The sequence below is a fragment of the Typopeltis vanoorti genome, chromosome 23 (genome assembly GCF_054136105.1).
Source record: "Typopeltis vanoorti isolate ZY-2024b chromosome 23, IOZ_Tvanoo_1.0, whole genome shotgun sequence".
Lineage (NCBI taxonomy): Eukaryota > Metazoa > Arthropoda > Arachnida > Uropygi > Thelyphonidae > Typopeltis > Typopeltis vanoorti.
This window is the reverse complement of record NC_143571.1, coordinates 67,146,487-67,168,351: the sequence shown is the minus strand read 5'-3', so window position 1 is coordinate 67,168,351 and position 21,865 is coordinate 67,146,487. Positions and strand designations below refer to the sequence as shown.

Genomic DNA, 21,865 nt, shown 5'->3' with positions numbered 1-21,865 from the left:
ACACGTGTGTGTGTGTGTGTGTGTGTGTGTGTGTGTGTGTGTGTGTGTGTGTGTGTGTGTGTGTGTGTGTGTGTGTGTGTGTGTGAAAGATACCAATCAATTTTATAAACTAGGTTTTAATCCTTTTTCCCAAGTAAGCAAACAGACAAGTAAGTCATGTTTGCGCCTGAACATAGTTCAGGTCTGAGGCAACTCGTAGTATAGGTGGAGTAAGATCTGATCACTTTCCTTAGTATTTCCCCTAATGCAAAGCACATCCCCTTGCGGAGATGTACGATGCTATGCAGTAAAGGCAAAGGCCCCTACCCAGACCGGTTTCGACCTTTATTGAGGTCTGGTCGGTGGGAGCCAGACCCAAAAATGCCAACGTTGAAGTAATGCAGAGATTATAAATTTTACGCATGGAATCATTATGTTTCTCAACAAATAGTGCAATTAGAGATAACTGGAATAAAAACGGCACTAACTAATGAATCACATCTCCCCTCCAACAGAAACTGCTGTATAGACTCAAGCAAAACCATATGTTGCCGGTGCAACATATGGTTTTGCTTGACACCACCCTGTCGTGAACATGTTAAAACTAAGAGATATATAATGAATGCGTTTCAGATATTATGGAATTCGGTTGAAGAGAATTAGCGTTTCAACTCAACTGTTGAAATGCTAATTTGTCTTTGGTTCGGGCGATCTTTTGTTAATACCGCACCAACCATACGCGCTTCTTCATAGATGCTTTATGTATCTCAAGTCTTGTAAATTACTGGTAATTTTTGCTTGAAATAATGGGAAAGAAGGTGAAGCTATTTGGGTAGATGATTTTGACGATGCACACAAGGAAACTGTTCTCGATGTCAAAAGTAGCGCTAGCGAGTAGGAGCTTCTTGGCAAGTCACTCCATTTGCAGTTTTGTTTCTGAAAACTTGAGTGTCCGAAAATCCCGCATATATCTCACGCCACGATTTTTTAGCTTTAATTTTCGGAAAAAGTGCTAGTTATATTCGGGTAAATACGATAATTTTTTTTTAGCTTTCAAATTCTTAAGTATGGACCATTGGTTAAAAATTGGATTTATAAAACCCACAAAAGAGAGCAATATAGCAAATACAAGTAGCTGTAAGCAACAAGAAAACGTTGATATTGCATCTGCATCAAATGAAATTGATAAGAGTGTGTCGTCTGACATCTCTAGAGAACCAACTAGGAAGAAGATGAAAAATCTTCGTAAGTATGATATAAATTACTTGAAATGTGGATTTTCATGGAGGGAAAATGAAGAGGAACCTATTCCAAATTTTGTTCTATTTAAAATATATCATAGTTTTTGTTTACATGAATATATAAATTCAGATAAACTAGACATTTACATTGAAATATACTTTATTTATTTATTCATTTATTATTTGATAAGGGGGTACTTGGTAATAATAAAAATTTAAGAAGGGGTACGCGGATATCTGAAGTTTGAGAATCACTGCATTAGGGGAAATACTAAGGAACGTGATCAGAGCTTACTCCGCCTTTACTATGAGTTGCCTCAGACCTGAACTATGTTCAGACGCAAAAGTGACTTACTTGTCTGTTTGCTTACTTGGGAAAAAGATTAAAACCTAGCTTATAAAATTGCTATAATATATATATATATATATATATATATATATATATATATATATATATACTTTGTGGTAAAGGTAATATATATATTTGTGGTAATATATATATACAAGGCACTTTGTGGTAAAGGTGGATAGTTTCCCTTTAATGTAAAGCACATCCCCTTGCTGAGATGTATGATGCTAAACATTAAAGGCAATGTTTAGCGAAATCGGTATGGTCACTACCCATACCGATTTTGACCTTTATTGAGGTCTCTTCAGTGGTAGCCAGACCTGAAAATGCTAAGGATGAAGTAATGCAGAGCTCATATGTATTTTACCAAAACAAGTTGCCACAAGGTGCTTTGACCTTATAAATATAAAATCTCAGGATGAGATATAGATGTAGAAAGTTTTTTTAACTTGGGTATATTATTTATTCAAGATACCAAGTAATTTTATATAAACTTGGTTGTAATCCTATTTCCCAAGTAAGCAAACAGACGAGAAGGTCAAGTTTGCGCCTGCAAGTAGTGCAAGTCCAAGGCAACTCATGGTAGTGAATACATAATATACCCAAGTTAAAAAACTTTCTACGTCTATATCTGATCCGAGATTTTATATTTATAAGGTCAAAGCACCTTGTGGCAACTTGTTTTGGTAAAATACATATGAGCTCTGCATTACTTCATCCTTAGCATTTTCAGGTCTGGCTACCACTGAAGAGACCTCAATAAAGGTCGAAACCGGTATGGGTAGTGACCATTGCCTTTAATGTTTAGCATCATACATCTCCGCAAGGGGGATGTGCTTTACATTAAGGGGAAAATACTAAGAAACATGATCAGAGCTTTATCCACATTTACACAAGTTGCCTTGGACTTGCACTACTTGCAGGCGCAAACTTGACCTTCTTGTATGTTTGCTTACTTGGGAAATAGGATTAAAAAACCAAGTTTGTATAAAATTACTTGGTATCTTGAATACATAATATACCCAAGTTAAAAAACTTTCTACATATATATATCGTGTTTTATTTTTTGGTGTAACCAAAGAAAAATAGTACAGCTATATCCATAAAAATAATAAAAATACAAAAAATAATAACAAAATTAATAAATAATAAAATATTTTTTTATATAGCGAAAAGTCAGCTACTGGAACAAACTCCAAGTCAGCATCAGAGGAATTCAAAACAAGCAGCATTGACATAATTGGTGTTACCGAAAGACAAAAACAGGTGAGATTCTTCTAAATAGCAAATACTAGAGACTATATTCAGACAATAACAATGATCACAGAAAGGATTGGATAGCTGTAGTAATCAATGCTAAACACAAGAATGATAAGCAGTTTGTTTGGTAAGCGGAATGGTATACATCAAAATGGGGAAAAGGACAATGGTCTCCCTTAGACGTTTCTGCTATGAAAGATGTGGAGGAAATTTTCAATCATTAGAGAAGGTGACAGAAAGAAAGAAAAAGGAAACGTTGGTCCCAGTTGGTGACCTAAAAAATACAGTAGAAAATTAATACATGAATAGTAGGCAAACTAAAACTAATAATAATAATAATAGTACTGCATGATTTCTGCTCAGCATGAGACTAATCATAATCAATATCATGTTCTAACTAAATAATATGCACACAAATTCACATGCATAGATGTCTGAAGTAATTGTTTTAAAAGATTACTAAATGAAACAAGAGGCAACAGAAGAGTGGCAAAAACTATTTATCTATTCAAGGAATGTAGTCAACAGTACATAATAATACTTCATAAAGAAAAGCCATCAAAAACCTCAAATGTGGAAAAGTAACTCGAGTAAGCAATATTCGACCAGAAATGCTCAAATACGGAGAAAAAAGTTTTACAGTACATAAGTCAGAAGGGGAGGTCACAGGGTCGAATTCCAGGTGATTGAATTGGCAGAGATTTCATTGGACCCTTCTATACAAATGGGAGAAATAAAACAACACCAAATATAGAGAAATTTCCTTACTGAGTGTTTTATGTAAGATTTAGAAAAATCTTTATGTAAGATTTTATGTAAGATTTATGAAAGAGTTGAGAGGTCATGGGAATATAACAGGGATCTGTATTTTAAGTTTCGTAGATCTGGGAAGGCATATTAAGGTTTCAAGAGAAAATATCTTCAAAATGCTAGAATTATATGATATACACGATGATTTACGAAGTGCAGTACATAGCTTATATCTGAGTCTGAGTTGTAAGTCAGCAATTTGAATTGAAGGGAGTACAGGGAGATGGCTTCATGTAAAATCAGGTGTGAGAGAAGGGCGCACACTACCTCTACCGTTATTTATTGTGTATATAGATCACTTATGAAGGAAGGTGGAATATCAAAATTAGAGACGTGAATCTCAGCTCTTTACTTTATGCAGAGGATGTTATACTCTTAAAGTAAGTACACATCCGCAGGATTTAATGAAATTCAATGATAGCCTTAAGAAATTTGGTATGGAAATCACCAATAAAAAGACAAAGACCGTGAAAATAGGGAGGAACACTGAAACACATGAGCTGCATCGTGAATGGAACAGCTATAGAACTATAAAATTGTCTAAATAGCAGCAAGTAAAACTTTCTGCTATTTAGACAATTTTAGTGAAGATAACAAATTAAATATGGAAATAGACAACTGAATTAGCAAAGCTTCTATTGCGGGACATCAACTGAATAAATGTATATGGAATAACAGAGAAATTAGTTAAAACATGAACTAACAGTATAGAAGACAGTGTTCGAAACTATTTTAACTTATGGATCTGAGAGAGCTGAGTTAGAAGTAAAGCAGCTGATCAAATATTGGAGGGGAATAAACAGATGCATCAATATGCGCAGTATCATATTTGGAAAGAACTTGACATTGTTGGCCTTCAGCAGTGCATTCTTCTTCTTAAACAGCTTCTCCAATTTGGAGGTTAGCAACCATGGTACGCCAGTGTACGATCCTCTGCCATTCTCTTGATCTCATAATAGCTCTTGTTACCAGGGGTGGCTCGTGCATAGGCACTGAGGAACTGCATCAACCCCAATTTTTCTCGATATATAAATATATTTATTAATTTATTTATATTTGCTTGTAATATTTAATTTTATCATCAACAATCCTATACAATTCTCTTATTTTGTATAAAAAATAATAAAAATCCATCTTGTAGCACAGGACGCTAGCAGCACTGTGTTTACAACAGTGTCATATTTCTACGCGCGCAAACATATGCACGTCATACTGAGATGCAAGCTATTAGCGTAATGCGAGCGCTATCCGTCGCGCAGTTCCACTGTTGTTTATATGAAGTTTGCGCCAGTAGTAGAGTGTTCGTAGCGCTTATCGTGTTTACTCCGTCTCTTTAAATATTTGGACATTACAATTAAATGAATGGATTTTACTTTTAAATAATTTTGAATTATACTAAACTGTATAATTTTATCGATAATAAACAATATTTTTTCATGAAACAAAACAAGAAGAATATAATTGAAATAAAGAGCCAAACAGGCTTCAGTTCGGCGTTGCAATATTATTCAAATTAAGTGGATATTGAATCCCACATTATTTCATAGCCAAATAAGAAACTCTAAGATAGGAAATCTAAGAGTTTCATGCTGAATATAGAAACTATATAAAATTTCGGCGAGTCCAAAACACTGTATTAAGGACAGTGATCGGAGCTTACCCCACCTTTACTACGAGTTGCCCCAGCATGTCTACCAGGTGTTGGCTTATGCTTGGACTCGCCGAAACTTTATATAGTTTCTATATTCGGCATGAAACTCTTAGATTTCCTATCTTAGAGTTTCTTATTCGGCTAAGAAACAACGTGGGATTCAATATCCACTTAATTTGAAACACAAGAACAATATATTTTATTTTAAAGTAATTTTGAATTATACCAAACTCATCATCATCATCATCATCATCATCATCATCATGCATATCAAGGATTTAGGCCTAGCATGGCCTGTTCCGGCCTTAGAAGTCATCGTTGAATCGTTTAAGAGGACGTCCTGGTTTTCTTTTTCCTAATGGCTTGTACTTTAAGGCTTGTTTTGGTAATCTTTCTGTTTTTATTCATTGAACGTGTTCCATCCATTTACGTTTATATTTTTTAATTTTTTCTCTTACTGGTTCTTGGTTTAATTCTTTCATAATTTCTTCATTTCTTTTTGATCAAATAGGGTATACTTTGCAGTTTTTCTCATAAACTTCATTTCTGCTGTTGTTAATCTTTGTCTGTCTTTTTTGTTTTATTGTCCAGATTTCGCTTCCATACATTAAGACTGGTAAGGCTAATGTATTGCATACTTTTAGTCTGGTTTGCTTTTGAACTAGGTTTGGTTTAAATATAGAGTTAATTACACCTGTTATTTTTATGTGATCGTACATCCTAGGTAGTTAAATGAATTCACCTGTTCTAAGATCTTGTTATCTATTAGTATTTTAGTTCTTGCTGGATCTTGTCCTTTAAAGGCCACAGTTTTTGATTTTTGTGTTGATATTATCATACCATAATCTTTGGATATCTCATTTAGATCTAAAATAGCTTTCTGTAAGTCATCTTCAGAATTTGTAATTATTATTTGGTCGTCGGCAAAAAGGAGAGTGTTTAAGTTCACTGTGGGAGAAAGTTTAATTCCTTGATGTAAATTTTTATTCTATTTTATTATTATTTCATTTTAGTAGATATTAAAAAGAGTTGCTGAGAGGGGACATCCCTGTCGGACCCCTTGGTTTATCTCTCTCGTATATGATAGCTCGTGATTTAATCTTATTTGTATTTGATTATTTTCATATATACAGGGTGTTCGGGATAAATTTGACAGTTTCGTAAGGAAAAAGAAAATCTTCTTTGTATCTATTAAATTTAATGAATTGACAAAAAAACATTACAGGCAGAGTTAATTACAATACTATCAACAAGATTTACTCAAAATAACCACCATTAGCATCGATCACAGCTTCAATTCTGCTTCGGAACCTCGAACAAGCTGATGCTACAGTCTCCCTGGGAAGGGCCGCAAAAACTGTTTTAATTTTATCCATTAACTGGGCTTTTGTATTACTGGAAGTGCGATTGGTGTCTTTTTCAACTGCGCCCCATACAAAATAATCCATGGGGTTAAGGTCTGGGGAGTTTGGAGGCCAAACATTTGGACTGGTGAAGTCGTAGAAATTTTCAGACAACCATTTTTGACTTTTCCCAGAGGTGTGGCAAGGGGCCAAATCCTGCTGCCATACATACGGCCTACCATTGGCTACCCTTGTTATCCAGGGCTTGACTACAGTTAGCAACTCCACGAACAAAGCCCGAATTCCAAAGCCAGGGTTCTTCAACACCTGTTCCTGCAGATTTGCGAGGAATTCTGCTGTACGAACGCAATCAGATCGTCTGCTAGGGATCTTTCTTCTTGCTACATCCTCGTAGTCACCATTGCAAGTCTCTAGTTCATGCCTGATTGTTTTTACTGTATTCAGGGAGCATTGGGCAGCAGTCGTAATATCCTTATTTTGATGGCGGGCACGAATCATCATGATACAAGTTATTCTCTTCCATGATTCAGGTGGGTTCCAGCTATCCATCCTTTCTGACATCTTGTATATGAATGAAGAAGGGTCCAAACTTTTAAATGAAGAGAAGTGTGTGTTAATACATGTAACTTACGGAAAAATATAATTAATTATAAATATGTCAAATTTATCCCGAACACCCTGTACTTGTGATAGCTTTTAGGATATTATTTGGTATTTGTCTTTCTTTTAATATGTTAAATAATATGTTTCTTTTAACTTTGTCAAATGCTTTTTCAAAGTCAATAAATGCAATATGTGTTTCTAAACTGCATTCTCTTCTTTTCTCTATTATTAATTTTAAGCAAAAGGCCGGGTCTATACATGATCGTCCTTTTCTAAATTCATTCTGTACCTCTAGAATAAAGTTTTCGGAATATTTCATTAGTTTGTTATTTAAGATTCTGCTATATATTTTGTAACAGGAATTTAGTATACTGATACCTCTATAGTTTTTAGGCTCATCTCTATTACCTTTTTTAAAGATAGGAATCACAATTGCTTTTTTCCATTCTATTGGGGGGATACCAGTTTAATAAATTTTATTTAAAAATAATAAGAGTCTTTCTTTGAATCTAGTTCCTGCATATTTATATAGTTCTGAACCTAGCTTATCTTCTCCAGGTGATTTTCCGTTTCTTGTTTCTTTCAGGATGATTTCTAATTCTTCTTTAGTTATTTCCTTTTCATTTTCATTAATTGTTTGCCAGTTGTCTTTTTTAAAATATTTGTCTGTCCACAATTCTGTGTAGTAATTTAGAAATTCTTCTAATTTCAATTCAGTGTTTAATTTTATGTTTTCCTTGGTATTTTATACCAAACTGTATAATTTTATCGATAATAAACAATATTTTTTCATGTTAAATTTTTTTTTAATTTTTACCATAATTTTGATATTTTATCCAAACACGTGTGCACTGTACTTACAATGCGTATGTATATTTCGAAAGTTGCAACATCTCCACGATTTTAACCCACGAGCTGCTCCTGCTTGTTATCCATCAATTTCTTTATATCATCAATCCAAGAAGTTCTTGGTCTACCAGGAGATCTTCTTCCCTCTACTTTTCCCTCCAGTACTTCCAGAGACGTTTTCCCTGCTAATCCTCTTTATATGTGTTCCTGCCATCTTGCACTTTCTCTTTATAGGGTCTTCCATGAATGCTCTTTTGATTCCCATTAATTTCAATGCTTTTCATTAGTTTTGTTTTCTTGTTCCAAGAAATCTTCAGTGCTCTCCTATAGCACCACATCTCAAAAGCCTGCAATTTCCTGATTATGGATTTTGTATATATGTCTACGTCTCACATCCATAATTTAATGTGGACCATACATAGGATTTATTATTCTTATTTTAGTCTGTTTATTTATTCCAGAGATCATTAGTAATTTATTATTCTAGAATGCTTCTTTTGCTTTGGCTAGTCTTGATTTTATTTCCATAATTGTTGTTCCATTTTCAGTGATCATTCATCATCATCATCATCATCACGAACCATGGGCTCACTGTCCGTTGGTGTCTGACGCCTCCTTCACTTTTGTGTATATCCATTCCACACTACTAGTCCTTTATGTCGTCTATCCATTCTCTGTATGGTCTACCTCTTCTGTTTACACCATCCATAATACCAAACATGATTGTCCTTATCTTTGTCAGTGATCATTACTCCTAAGTAATTATAAATCTTTACATTTTGAACGAATCCTGTTGATATTCTTAATTTTTTTTGTCGCTGTTTTTTTTTTTTTTTTCTTATTACCATATACTTAGTTTTTGCCGTATTTAATACTAAGCCACAATTTTGACTCTTTTTGATTAATATTCAACCATATTTTGTAACTCTGTTTTGGATTTCGCTATGAACATCAGATCATCAGCAAATCTAATATTGTTAATTCTAATGCCATTTATTTTTATTCCCATTTCAATTTCTTCATATTCATTCATTATATGTCACTGTATATATTAAAAAAGTATAGGGGATATTATACACCCTTGTCTCACACCTCTTTTGATATCTATTGTTTCACTATTAATGTCGTTTATAATTCGTGTCTTCTGATTCTAATATAATTCTATTATTATTCTGAGGTCTTTTGTACCAATTTGAATGGCTTTTAATATTTCTATTAACTTTTCATGGCTTACTGTGTCAAATGATTTTTGAAAGACTATAAAGCAGAGATATATGTTATTATTTCTTTCTATTTGATCTTTCAATAAGTTTTAATTCAAAAATTGCATTAATTGTACTTTTTCCTGGATGAATCCCTTTTGTTCTTCACTTATATGGTATTTAATTCTAAAACACATTCTATTTTTATAATTTTCAATTGTATTTTTGAAGTATGGGATATGATACTAATTTGTTTTGAAATCTTTACATTCTGCTGCGTTATTTTTTATTATTTTTTTTTTTTGACATCGGAATGCAAATAGAGCTTATGAAGTGTTTTGGTAGTATGTATGTATCATATATATTCTGTATTATTTCTATTAAAAAATCAGTTCCTTTTTTTCCCTATCTCTTTTATTAACTCAGCTGATATTCCATCACAACCCGTCATTTTGCCATTAGTTAGTTCTTTTATTGCTCTTACTATTTCTTCTTTAAGCATACCTGGATTTTTTTGAATGAACACTGATCGTAGGTTTGCCAGACCTGTGGTCATTATACAGTTCTGTTAGGTATTCTTTCCGTCTTTGTATCTTGTCTTTTGGATTTATAATAGCATTCTTCTTCTTATCTTTTAACTGTTGGCTTGTTATTTTCTTTTGGTTATTAAGAAATTTTATTTTTGAATGTAACTCTATAATTTTATTTTCTTTATCTAATTTCTGTACTTCTAAGCAATTATTATTGATCCATCTATGTTTTTTTTTCTTTACATTTATTTTTTATTTGTCTATCTGATATTTTATATTCTTCATTTCCATTGGGGTTATTTTTCCAAGTTCTTTTATTCATTAGTTCTAGTATCTCTCCAGTCAGCCATGTTCTTTTTTTTTTAATTTACTCTTTATTTTTTTAATACATTTTTTCTGCTGCAGTCAATGTTGCTTCTTTTATTTTGATCCATTTGTTGGGATCTTCTTTCTTTTCAATATACTGTGCTATTTAATTCTGAAATACAGTCTTTCTATTACTGTTACTTAATTTATCTGTATTCCACTTGAATGTTCTAAATATGTTAGTTATCTTTTTTAGCTTTATATTTATTGTAATTCTCACAAATCTGTGGTCTGATCCACACTTGGCGTAACTTTTGCATTTGTTATTCCATTTCTATATCTCTGACTGATCATAATAAAATCTATTTGATTAGTATGTGTACCATCGGGATATCTCCGAGTATACCTTGCTTTTTTTTGTTCATAAAAAAGTGTTTGCAATTATCAATTTATGTTTTAAACAAAATTCAATACATCTATCACCTCTATCATTTCTTATATCATATCCATATGGCCCCACAACAGAGCTTATTCTTTCCTTTCCTACCCTGTCTTTCACTCCTCCCTTGAATAGTTTCCTCCATTTTCTCATGAAATTCTTTAATTTCTTCATCATTTTAATCATTGTTTACTTTGTTTTAATCATTTGTGTAATCATTAGTGGTTTTGGTTTTGTCTCTATTAAAATTGATATTATTCTCAAGATTTACATTAACATTAATAACTGAATGTGAGAACTCCTTTTCTATAATGAATGCAAATAGCATGATTTTTTAAAAAAAATATCTATTATTCATGGCAGTGGATAGATGTCGCTGAAGGTATATATGTTTATTTTTTAATTCTTCTTTTTTTTCTGTATGCTTTATTATTTTTTGTATTCTTTGTTGTTTTTCTGCAGACACTCATAATATTTTTTTAAATGAAAACACCACATTCAACAATTCGAATATATTAGAAAGGTGCCATTTTATTAAAATAAGAGCTTGAAAAAGAACACGACCTAATATGGAATGCCAAACGACAAAGTAGCACGAAATATTTGCATTATAGGAACGTGCTCTCTCGTGTTCATAGAGCAGACGAACATCGATAAGCAGACATATTACTAAAAGACCATTTTCTCTCTCTCTCTTTCCCTTTCTGGCTGCACTTTACAAAAACATGGCATATTTAATTACAATTTGAATAGTTGGGTAGGTGTGGAATAAAAATGAAAGTATGGATAAAAAAAATGCAGCAAGATGTGCCGTCTCTCACGACTGGGGCCACTTTACATACACAATACGAACGTGCAAGATGCGCACGAAACGACTTGCCATAAAAATACCGGTCACATTATTTAAATTCTCCGTTGCCAACCTAGTTGCATGTTGAATAACGTTGATGGTAGTTGAATACACTGTATAGCCAATGGCTGTCGATTTCTTTCCTTCTTCTTCCCCCCCCCCCCCTTTATTTTTTCTTACATTCGGCTTTAGTCTTTGGGTAAGGCTTGCACGGAATTGTGATAGATAATAGTAATCTTTGGAAAACAAAAACAGAAGTAGAAATTGATCGAAGCGATTCTGCTATCATTAGTATTAGCAAAAAAAAAAAGAAGTTATACATGAATTCATATAAACCTCCTTATCATTTACAATTCGTTTTATCTCCAAAAGATTGGTTGCAAAATATGGAAAAACAATAACTTGCAAATAGTCTTACATCCTCCTTTTCTCATAGATGTGGAAATAAGTCTTGTTAGTAACTGTGTAACTATTACATTTAATGAATGGCAATAAATATACAGAAATGTACGTATTATAAACATTTAAGTGACTATTAATTAAATATTTAGTGAAATGATAAGGAATTTAATTTTTATTTATTTATTTTCTTTTTTTTATAATAGCAATTCGACACAAAATAAATTATTAATCCTAGATTTAATAAAAAATAACATGTTGTAATTTATGGGAAAGATTGATGAAATTATGCTTTCATAATTTAAATAATTAAAGTTATTAAAGTTAAATAATATTAAGTTAAAAACACAAGAAAATGTGCTGTTTCCGTGTATGTGTGTATGTGTGTGTTGGGGGGGGGGGGGGGTAACTACCATTATAGGCACATTAACCTTCTCCCTGATACACTAAAAGAAATTGTTTTTTCGTATACTTAGTGAGATTTCAGTAAAATATGCCTTTCAATAACATACGTCTTTTCAAATAATACTTACTGAACATCCTGGATGCCTTTCTCAATAATAAAATAAGATGGAAACTATTGCTAGCAAGTTCCTACTAGTAGTGACTTCTACAGTCATGGAGAGGTCACTACTACTATTACTGGGTATCAAAACTGTCGTACAGTTTACGTTATGCATCGAAGTTTGCATGCATTTTTTCTTAACTTTATTTAGAATGACAAATTATTTTATCATATTGTAATAAACTTAGGGTTTTAAACATAAATTCACTGTTTACAACATTAATTCACTGCTTCTGCATTTTATTTTCTGAATGTATTTTTACAAGCGTTGTTTCGCCGAAACGATCGTCACCATTCCTCTACTTCTAAAAATAGGAGATGTTGATCCATCCATTCATACGCAAGTTCAGTTCCAAATGTACTGAATCAACTTCTTATCCCATCTAATTCTGTTCTTTGGAAAAGCGTTTTCTATACTGTTTTCTCAATGATTGCGACCTCCACTTGTTCAAGAAACACACCAACAGATACCTTCCTTTTTTCTTTTACCACTCCCAGGGGATAAATGACAATATACACGTATTTACCATTCCCTTTGCTCTTCAAAAATCGTAGATAGTAATTAAGCTACAGGAGCAAGAAAATTCTGAAAACACTAGAAAGAGACCAGAAATTTAAAAAAAAAAAAAAATGAAAGTAATTTCTTAACTAGAGAAAAGGAGGTGATAAATGAAGGTTTCTAGGATATGAGAATTTTTTTTTCGGTATAAACACCACATAATTCTGAGATGGAAAAAAGACACTTTATTAGTCCTATAATTCATCTCGTGTTTAGATGGTCTTTATACCACAAGGCTCAGAAATTTCAGAAGAGTAGTTTTATTTTTTCCAGCTATCATTTTTAAATAAGGAATAGCCACTCGAGTTCTGCCTAGTCATAGTAATGTTAGCTGTACTGTATTTAACCTTCAATATAAGGCCAGTTCTTATGTGTTGATTTCGTTATCTTCATCTGAAATGGTCTCCATAGACAAGAGTTTTTACTGATACCAAGTTTTTGGGGAAGACAGATGATGGAAGTCCACATGAATGCATCTTTCGGTAAAAGTGGACACGATTTTTCTGTTTAATCTATTAAACAGCATGATCACAACGTCATGATCAATCAAGAAAACGACGTGTGACACAACTAAAAATAAGAAAATAAAATTAAGGTATTATCTAGTTTATTTTTCCATGGAGAATTTATGCGTCGATGGATGTTATTGATCTGCCTTAAAAAAGATTTTAAGTTCATCTTCATAAGCAGACGGTGGCAAACACATCATCACGAAACGATGCCAAACACGAGGGTGCAGAAATGTATTTGAAAACAATTGTACCCCAAGATAAATCATGAACAAATCAGCTAAGTTAGGTGAGATAAGGCTACCCGTCACTGTTCGCTTGATCTATTGAGCAAGCACATGTAAAATAGCCAGAATTATGGAAATTTTTTCTTTAACTATTCAAGAGTATCTGTAATGGTATATTTGTAATGTAACGTCGAAGCTCACATTTGAACAATAAATGAAGAACTTTTTCCTTCTCTGGGACTCAGGTTTTTCTAGCTTGATAAATCCTTAATATTAATCGTTTTGTTATGACTTGAAGGTTTCACTAATTTTAAAGCTGAGAACTATGAGATTATCAGAATGCTGGAAGTATATGTTAAAATTATTTTGAACTTGTTTATGGTGTATTTAGATAGGAAAAAGTTCTCTTATACTCTGGTTTGGAGAGTTTTGCATTCGTAACGGATCTCCAAGGCACAGCCAGATCTTTAAGCTGTTTCTATCATGATAAGAGGAAGCTGTATTCCTATTTAAAAGTCCTGGCTACGTCCTGAAGGAGTGCGTCAGTTTGATCAATCAAAATAAATCAAGATATAGCAGATTATATTATACTATGTTAACAAAATCATAAACCAGTTGAAAGACAAAGATTAAACCGTTCCTAAGGAAAAAATCCCATTCTTTCCGTTAATTTCTGGAGGGGGGGGGAATAGATTACTTTGGTAATAGGTTTTGTAGAAATTAATAACTATTAAATGTACTTTTATTTAAAAGGTGCAAATTCATTACTTATATAATTTATTATTATTTTGCGATTTAATAACAGTCGAAATAGCTTAGTTGAAAGATTTCTGACTGTCTAACTTCGTGCATTACAACCGGGCATGTCACAAAAAGAGAAATTTTCTGATATTAAAATCTCTTTATAAAGTTTAGCATTTAAAAATCTCACTTGTGTCCTCATCTCGGCTGTTAATCTAGATTTGGAAGTGAAGAAAATCAAGTTTTTTAATCTACAAAAAAGAAAATCTTCATATTACATGTCACATGTAAATATGAGAATTTTCTTTAAGAAAAAGAAGATATAAAAAGATATAAAAGAGATATCTCTTATTCTTTAAGAATAAGAGATAAAATACGTGTAAAAAGAAGAATCGAAAGAGATGGCATGAGACCGGAACAGACCACCTGGCCTAAAATCTATGTTAGGAAGAAGAAGAAGAAGAAGATATATAACACACTTAGTTGTGAATAAGCAGTAATGTTGGATGACGAATATAGCCTACTAATTGTATTTGTTAAGTAAACATCCACTTATTTAGCTTTCGTTTGGTAGTGATACTGATTGCATATATGCTCTTTCTGAATGAACTTGTGTTATTACTTTGCCTGACTGATTGGCTGAGTGTTTACCGATCTGTCGCCAAACAACATAGTTTGCCAACCAGGATATTACATTTAAACTAATACATTTATTTCATCCATGCATGGAACCATCTTATTATTATTTATGAAGAAGTTATTATTATTTACTAAGATGATTTAACTTAATTAAGAAAACTAGCTTTCGTTTGTCGTTCCGAATATATTTTCTCTCGAAGTATTCAGTACATATTTTTAAAATCGAAACAAAAACAAAAGAAAAACGTTCGTTTTTATGTACATCTAACGGGTGATGCCCTTCTCCCGTTTTATCGTTGTAAGGGCTATAATTTCAGAGGTGTTTTGCGACCATCACCCAAGTTAGATTACGAGAAGCTATCAGACAAGGAGAGAGAGAGAGAGAGAGAGAGAGAGAGAGAGAGAGAGAGAGAGAGAGAGAGAGAGAGAGAGAGAGGACAATCTTCTTTCGAATCCTTAAACATCAAAAGATTCATCTCACCCTCTTTCATTCTTAAAGAAGACGATGTTCTTATGTGCTTGTAGATGCGAACCTACGCAGCTGACAAATATTAAACAGACATAAATTTGCACACGTCTGTCTCTTTGGACTCATCACGATAATCCCCCATCAGTTTATTCGAGTTTGTTGCAATCCCTCAAACTATGTGTATAGTTCCAAACCTACATCTACGATGATTATATCGCCAACCTGACGCATGCTGAATAAGTACCGTTAGACATCATCAGAAGCTGTCTCAAATGTAACTTGTACTATCTCCCGATCCTCCACTGACAGTGTTAAATGATTGCCCTCTCTATCCCTCAGGTCATTTGCACGTGTCGCTCTATGTAGTAAAGCAAAGGAGATCTGAGTTCGTTGGATTATGACACTATCGACACCCAAGCCGAGAAGAAGACTCCCTGCAAGTGAAGGTGGTTCTATGAAAATGCAAAGTATTATGGTGTATTAGAGAAGCTTATTTTACTCGAAAAAAACCTTATTGGAACTGGATGCATTAAAAGGGCCTCTTTTTACTGGGAATATGAAGGATTTTCGTCGAATGCAAGTAAGGCAATCATTCCTCAAAGCTATAAAAATACTCCTGCATGATACAATGCAAGAAGAATGTACTATAAAGTTTGTAGTCGATCGACCCGTTCAATTTTATCTTACTTTTGGTTATTTCACAAAGTTTCAAGCTATTTGTAATACACTTAAAAGAATTTTTAAAGAAAAAAAAACTTGCTTACTTTGTAAATGTAACTGGGCAACCGTTTAACAGAGAGATATCATGTTTATTTATAGTGTACATTTATTATAATCATAACGAAGTTTAAGTAAGGCCTCGTTCCATAATGTGCAGTAGAAACTGTGCGGCGTATTGCAGAGATTCCATAAGCGATAATAAGCATTATCCTCCCCTCTTCAGCTTCGTTTCCCTTGGTCATACACACGCACACCCTTGAGAAGGTTGCAAGCAACAGAAGCAATTAGTGCAAATTACGCCATCTATCAAGTGTCGTGTAAGTTCCACTGACCCAATTAGATATCTCAAAGGGTTTAATTATTGGTCTTTCAAATCCTTGTATTTAAACAGGATTAAAGATGTCGTTAACGAATGCACCAGAAGGAAGAGCAGTTCTAGTTCTCTAGGGTTCTGAAGACCCTCTCTCACACACACATATTCGGTTTGTTTAATTATTTGCTAAATATTTAGCAAGTTTTTTTTTTTTTTTTTGCTTCTGAAAGCGGAGAAGATAGGAGGACCATTCGCTGTAAACGTTTGGTTATTTTAAAAACGCGCATTGTATGGCGTGTACATATCACTAACGGCAAATTATAAAGGAATGCAGCACTTTTATTATTATTATTGTATTACCTGTTGATCATACGGTTACGGTAATTTATTATTTTGTACAACTATACTGACTTTAGCTACAGCCCTCAATGAAGTATAATATACAATTGTAATCTGCAGAATTTATACAAAGATTTTCAACTAAAATTCGAATCTGTGTTTAAACTGAAAATATCTTAACAGGTGTGTTTTCCCAACTGCAAAAATGGCTATCGTATATTGAAAAGTGTCTCACATTTCAATTTGTTTATGTCATTGTTTGCTTATCTTTACATGAAAACAGTCGAATGATTAAGTATAAATAATCCAATATATTTATTGAACGAGTTATGATATTCATTCGAGTCAAAAGCATCAGTGAAATGAAAATACGGTATAAGGAAGAGAGAGAGAGAGAGAGAGAGAGAGAGAGAAAGAGAGATCGTAGAAGATGAATATACTTTGTATGATACTGTGACTATTTGGGTAGTTTTTCATAGTGTGGTTGTCACTGTAAGATAATGTGATATTTGTATTTTCATAGAATCATATTACAAGCTTCATCAAACCCTACTGTTTCATATATATCAGGCAAAAAAAAATTAAAATAAAATAAAATAAAAAAGAATCATACTTAAAAATGTTTTTAAAATCTGACAGAGAAAAATTACAACGGATTATGGAACACCTAAATAAGTACTGCTTTTGATTTAAAGTTTTTAATATCTTGAAACACGTTTTTCTTTTCTTGGACAAGAAGCCGATCCTCTGGCGAAAAATGGAAAGCACCCAGTATATAACAGGATCGAGGAAAACTCACTTGCAAGCCACTATTAATCACAGTGACGACGTTCTGAAACTGTGCGTGTGTGGTGTGTAGATGGAAGCAGTAATATGATGTGTCTGTGTGGAACGTTACCGTCTGCAACATGGCGCAATGTTCAAATGAAAGTAGAGAGAAGGTATTATTGATTGTGAAATTCAGCGTTGATTGATGAAATGCTTATGAACTTGATCTTCACAATCATAAACAGTTATATTATACCCATAGAACATCAAACTTCTATGGGTGTAAATAGTCAACCACAGAATTACTTTCTCATTCCCTCAGTAGTATATTAAATTGTTTCGCAAAGGTTATTTATTGAGCATTCCTTTTCGGGCAGCAAGCGGTGGAACCAGGTAAGTAACTTCCGAATCGGATGACATCTTATGCAACATGCCACCCCCATAATATTTAAGCGCCATAACTTGCACTTATTCAGTAATTCGGATGTGGCAACATCAGTATTTTCCGCTGGTTTTGTCACACGTCATAAAAGGTTATGGCTGATGTGTAATTCACAGGAATTCTCTGAAAACTCATAGTAAAGTTGGTGCAAAGCTTGCTTCACATTTTTCAAGTGGTCACTTCCTACACGCACCCTCCCTCCGAACTCAGACAAAATCTTATTTTATAACTATATTTTAGAACTATATTTTGCCTTTCATTCTGATGTGTTTTAAGGATTCATCATTGGTATTCAAAGTTATAAATTTAGAATTATGAAATTCTCTGTTAATTTCTCAGTTTAATAAAAACTTTCACCGCATTTGAGATAACGCTGCCTGACTGCATTATGGAAAAGCGTAATAAAATCACATTGCAACAGTAAGTTATATAATTTTTTCATAAACGTTGACAAATGCTCAAGCAACCACTTTGTAACCAATGACTTGTTCCTATCCTGTCCTTCATTATGTATCCTAATGGATAACTTTCTGTCTTTAAATTTGCCTGCCAATATGCTAGTTTTACACAAGTCTTCTTGCTCTCTTGTCCATAAATCGCTTCTCACTGCCCTAAAATCTTCTCCAGTTTTGCTAATGATAAAACATTCCACCCCCCCCCCTTTCACTTCACACTCCTTGCAGTGGTGACACATTCCAAACTTCAATACATTTTACATCACTAATCCATCCGCTATTTTCGAGTAAGATGAAAATCAGCTTCAATGTGCTATTCAGAAATTATTCCTATTTTTTAAAGAACGATTTCACTACACTCAGAAGTAATATCTAGAAAGCGACCTACATATTATTTTTGATAATATCCAGATGCCAGGAATTAGACCCCCCCCCCCAATTTCCACCTGAAGTAACTTCAGGCCAGTCCTGAAGGCACAAACTTTGTTTGCTTACTTGGATAAAGGATTGAACCAAGAATATAATTTCTTGGCATCTTTAATTTATAGTATAACCAAGTGAAAAAAAATCTTCAATCATCTATCTCTAATTCAGAGTATTTAAGTAATCAGGTGTGACACCTTTTGGCTACTCGTATATGAAAATATGACTTCTGCATTACTTCAACCTTGGTATCACCTCTGGGTCTAGCTCCCGCTGATGGGACCTTGGTAAAAGTCGAAACTAGTCTGACTAATGACCCTTTCTATAATGTATAGCATTATTATGTCATTAAGGACATGTGCTTTGCATTATGGGATAGGCAAGTGATGTGAAGTCATTAGCCTCTATATACAAGTTGCCCAGTCCTGAAGTTACTTCAGGTGTAAACTTTGTTTGCTTATACTTGGATAAAGGAAGAACCTAAGAATATAACTTCTTGGCATCTTTAATTTATAGTATGACCAAGTGAAAAAACTTGCAACTGATGCCATCTGTTCAATCGACTAATCTTTCTCAGAACTTTCATATCTATGGTCTCTAGTCTTTGATCAGTTATTTTTAATCTGATTCTCAGATCTATAAGTTAAAGCTGGTTGGAACGCTATTTAGTTAAATCTTTATATGGACTTTTTCAATCGAAGGTGAGTTAGCCGAGCTCATACGGAGTTTTTTCTCCTGTAAACTCGGGTTTTTCATCCCGCATACAGACAAATCGGTCCTTCAGAACACACACAATTTACAGTCAAAAAAATTCTAGCTGTGGTGATGGGCAGTAGATGGCGCTGATGTAGATGAGGTTCGGTGCAGAGGTGGAGACGGAGAGTTGTACAATAGGGGTCCTCCCGCGATGAGTCTTAGGACTCCTTGGAGGTGTCACGAAAATAATAATTTGGCTAATACCTCTGTTATTTCATACCAATTTATTCTGCTGGTTCCCACCACACCAGGTTCTCCATACAAAACGATGTTTTCTATCCTGCCCGTTTATAATCTTGGTCTTTTTATTGCTGAGTTTCATACTTGTAACAAGTAAATTTGTATTTGTTATAGAAGTTATTTAATTTAATTAAAGAGTTTTGAATATTTGTGCTAATGGATTTATTGAGAGTATAACATTATGTGCAGAAACTTAAGAACTGAGTTGAATATCTCCAATTTTGATAACAGGTTTAACCAGCGGCGCACCCAGGGAGGGGTTCTATCCCCCCCCTCCAAAAAAAAAAAGGAAATAAACACCAGAAAATTTTCCAAAAATCTTTTCCTAATTAAAATTCTTTTTTTTTTATCTATGTTGTGTCTTCTATTTCTATACTACTTGTCATGTATTGGCGATCACTGCAGATGCTCAGTCATAGGTCATATGCAATGCGTAGTGTGTATTCGTAAATCGTTTACTCAACTCTCCCCCCCCCCCCTCAAGATTAAATCTTGAGTGCTCGGGCCCACTCCAAGATTAAATCCTGAGTGCGCCACTGGGTTTAACATCACTTTCTTTTCTAACATGATCTGTATAAATGATGAATAGCAGTGGAGATAATATACACCCTTGTCTTATACTTGATTTTACATAAACAATCTTTTAACACAACCTTCAATTCTAACTGCTGTCTTGGAACTCAAATATAGACTGTGCATTGCTCTGTTCCTTTTATGCCACATAACTGTAGTTTTGAACCACCTTTCTCTTGGCCACTTATCATATATTTTTTTACAGATCTACAAAATTTAACTAATATATCTTTGTTATATATACATGGTGGGTCCATAAGTCATGTAACATTCCATAGAAAAGGTCCATCCTTGTGAAGCCAAAAATGGAAAGCATTTTTTTATTAATTTTGAAAAACCACATCATGTAAACATAATGTTGCTTCACAAAGACAGGCCCTGGAGTGAAGTGTATATAACACTTCACTCCACCAATAAATAATGAAATTCATCTCTTACCTAAAGACAGTCACAGACATTCAAGCTTATTGTGAGATTTGAACCCAAGCCTACTAGTTGAAGAGATATGTTAACCACTCAGCCAACCAGATCAGCAAAATATTCCTATGATTTTTTAACTATTTGTCTTAAAGTAAAAATTTGATCTCAACAACATTTAGTTAGCCCAAATCTAGCTTGTTTTTCCCAAAATTCGATTTCTATAATTTTTTGTAGCTTCTTCTCAAGTATGCTTGCATCAAATCTTATGAGACCTCTGGCATTTGACCTGACCTTCAGAGACCAGGCCTTCTGAGTTATACAAGAGTAGATATTGCATAATTGAGATAAAACAAACAAAAAAAACTTTTATATCTTTTTAAAAGTTCAGTTTGAAATGTTCAGATATATCTCCGTATCTGAACATTTCTAGTTGAATATCATCTACTCCAGTTGCATTTTCACCTTTCAGATTTTTTATTTATTTCTTTATTATTTTTTTTTATCACAAATATTCCTTTTGCAACTTCTTGGCTGGATTCTTGTCCCTTCCTCTTGTTCTACAATACAAAAAAATCTTTTAAAATAGCTTTTAACAGCTTAAATATGTTAAACATATGATTTCTTTATCTTCTACCTAAGAAACTATGTAGGTTACAAGCCCTTAGCCTATCCTCATAACCAATCTGCAGGCCCTGATGTCGTTCATGTTATTCCCCCTCCCTACGTGTCTCTCCAAAGTTACTCGATAAACTTCAATTTCTGGCCATATTTGAGTACAGTAATCCTGATGTAGTCCGATCATAGTTCTACCCACCTTTTCATATATCTACTGGTCAACATCTCTCTTAGTACCATAGCGGTAGAACTCTAGGTTA

The 21,865-nt window shown here is 33.5% G+C and overlaps 1 long non-coding RNA gene across 6 annotated transcripts in view; it reads left to right on the top strand.

Annotated features, from left to right (window-relative positions):
- The window catches only part of LOC150093928 (uncharacterized), a 159,312-nt gene that overhangs the window by 126,311 nt on the left and 11,136 nt on the right, over window positions 1-21,865 (top strand). For all 6 annotated transcript variants that reach the window (XR_016550335.1, XR_016550333.1, XR_016550334.1 and 3 more), the window contains one exon: window positions 2,739-2,835. This is a non-coding gene — a long non-coding RNA (uncharacterized LOC150093928). The remainder of the gene's footprint in view (window positions 1-2,738; window positions 2,836-21,865) is intronic.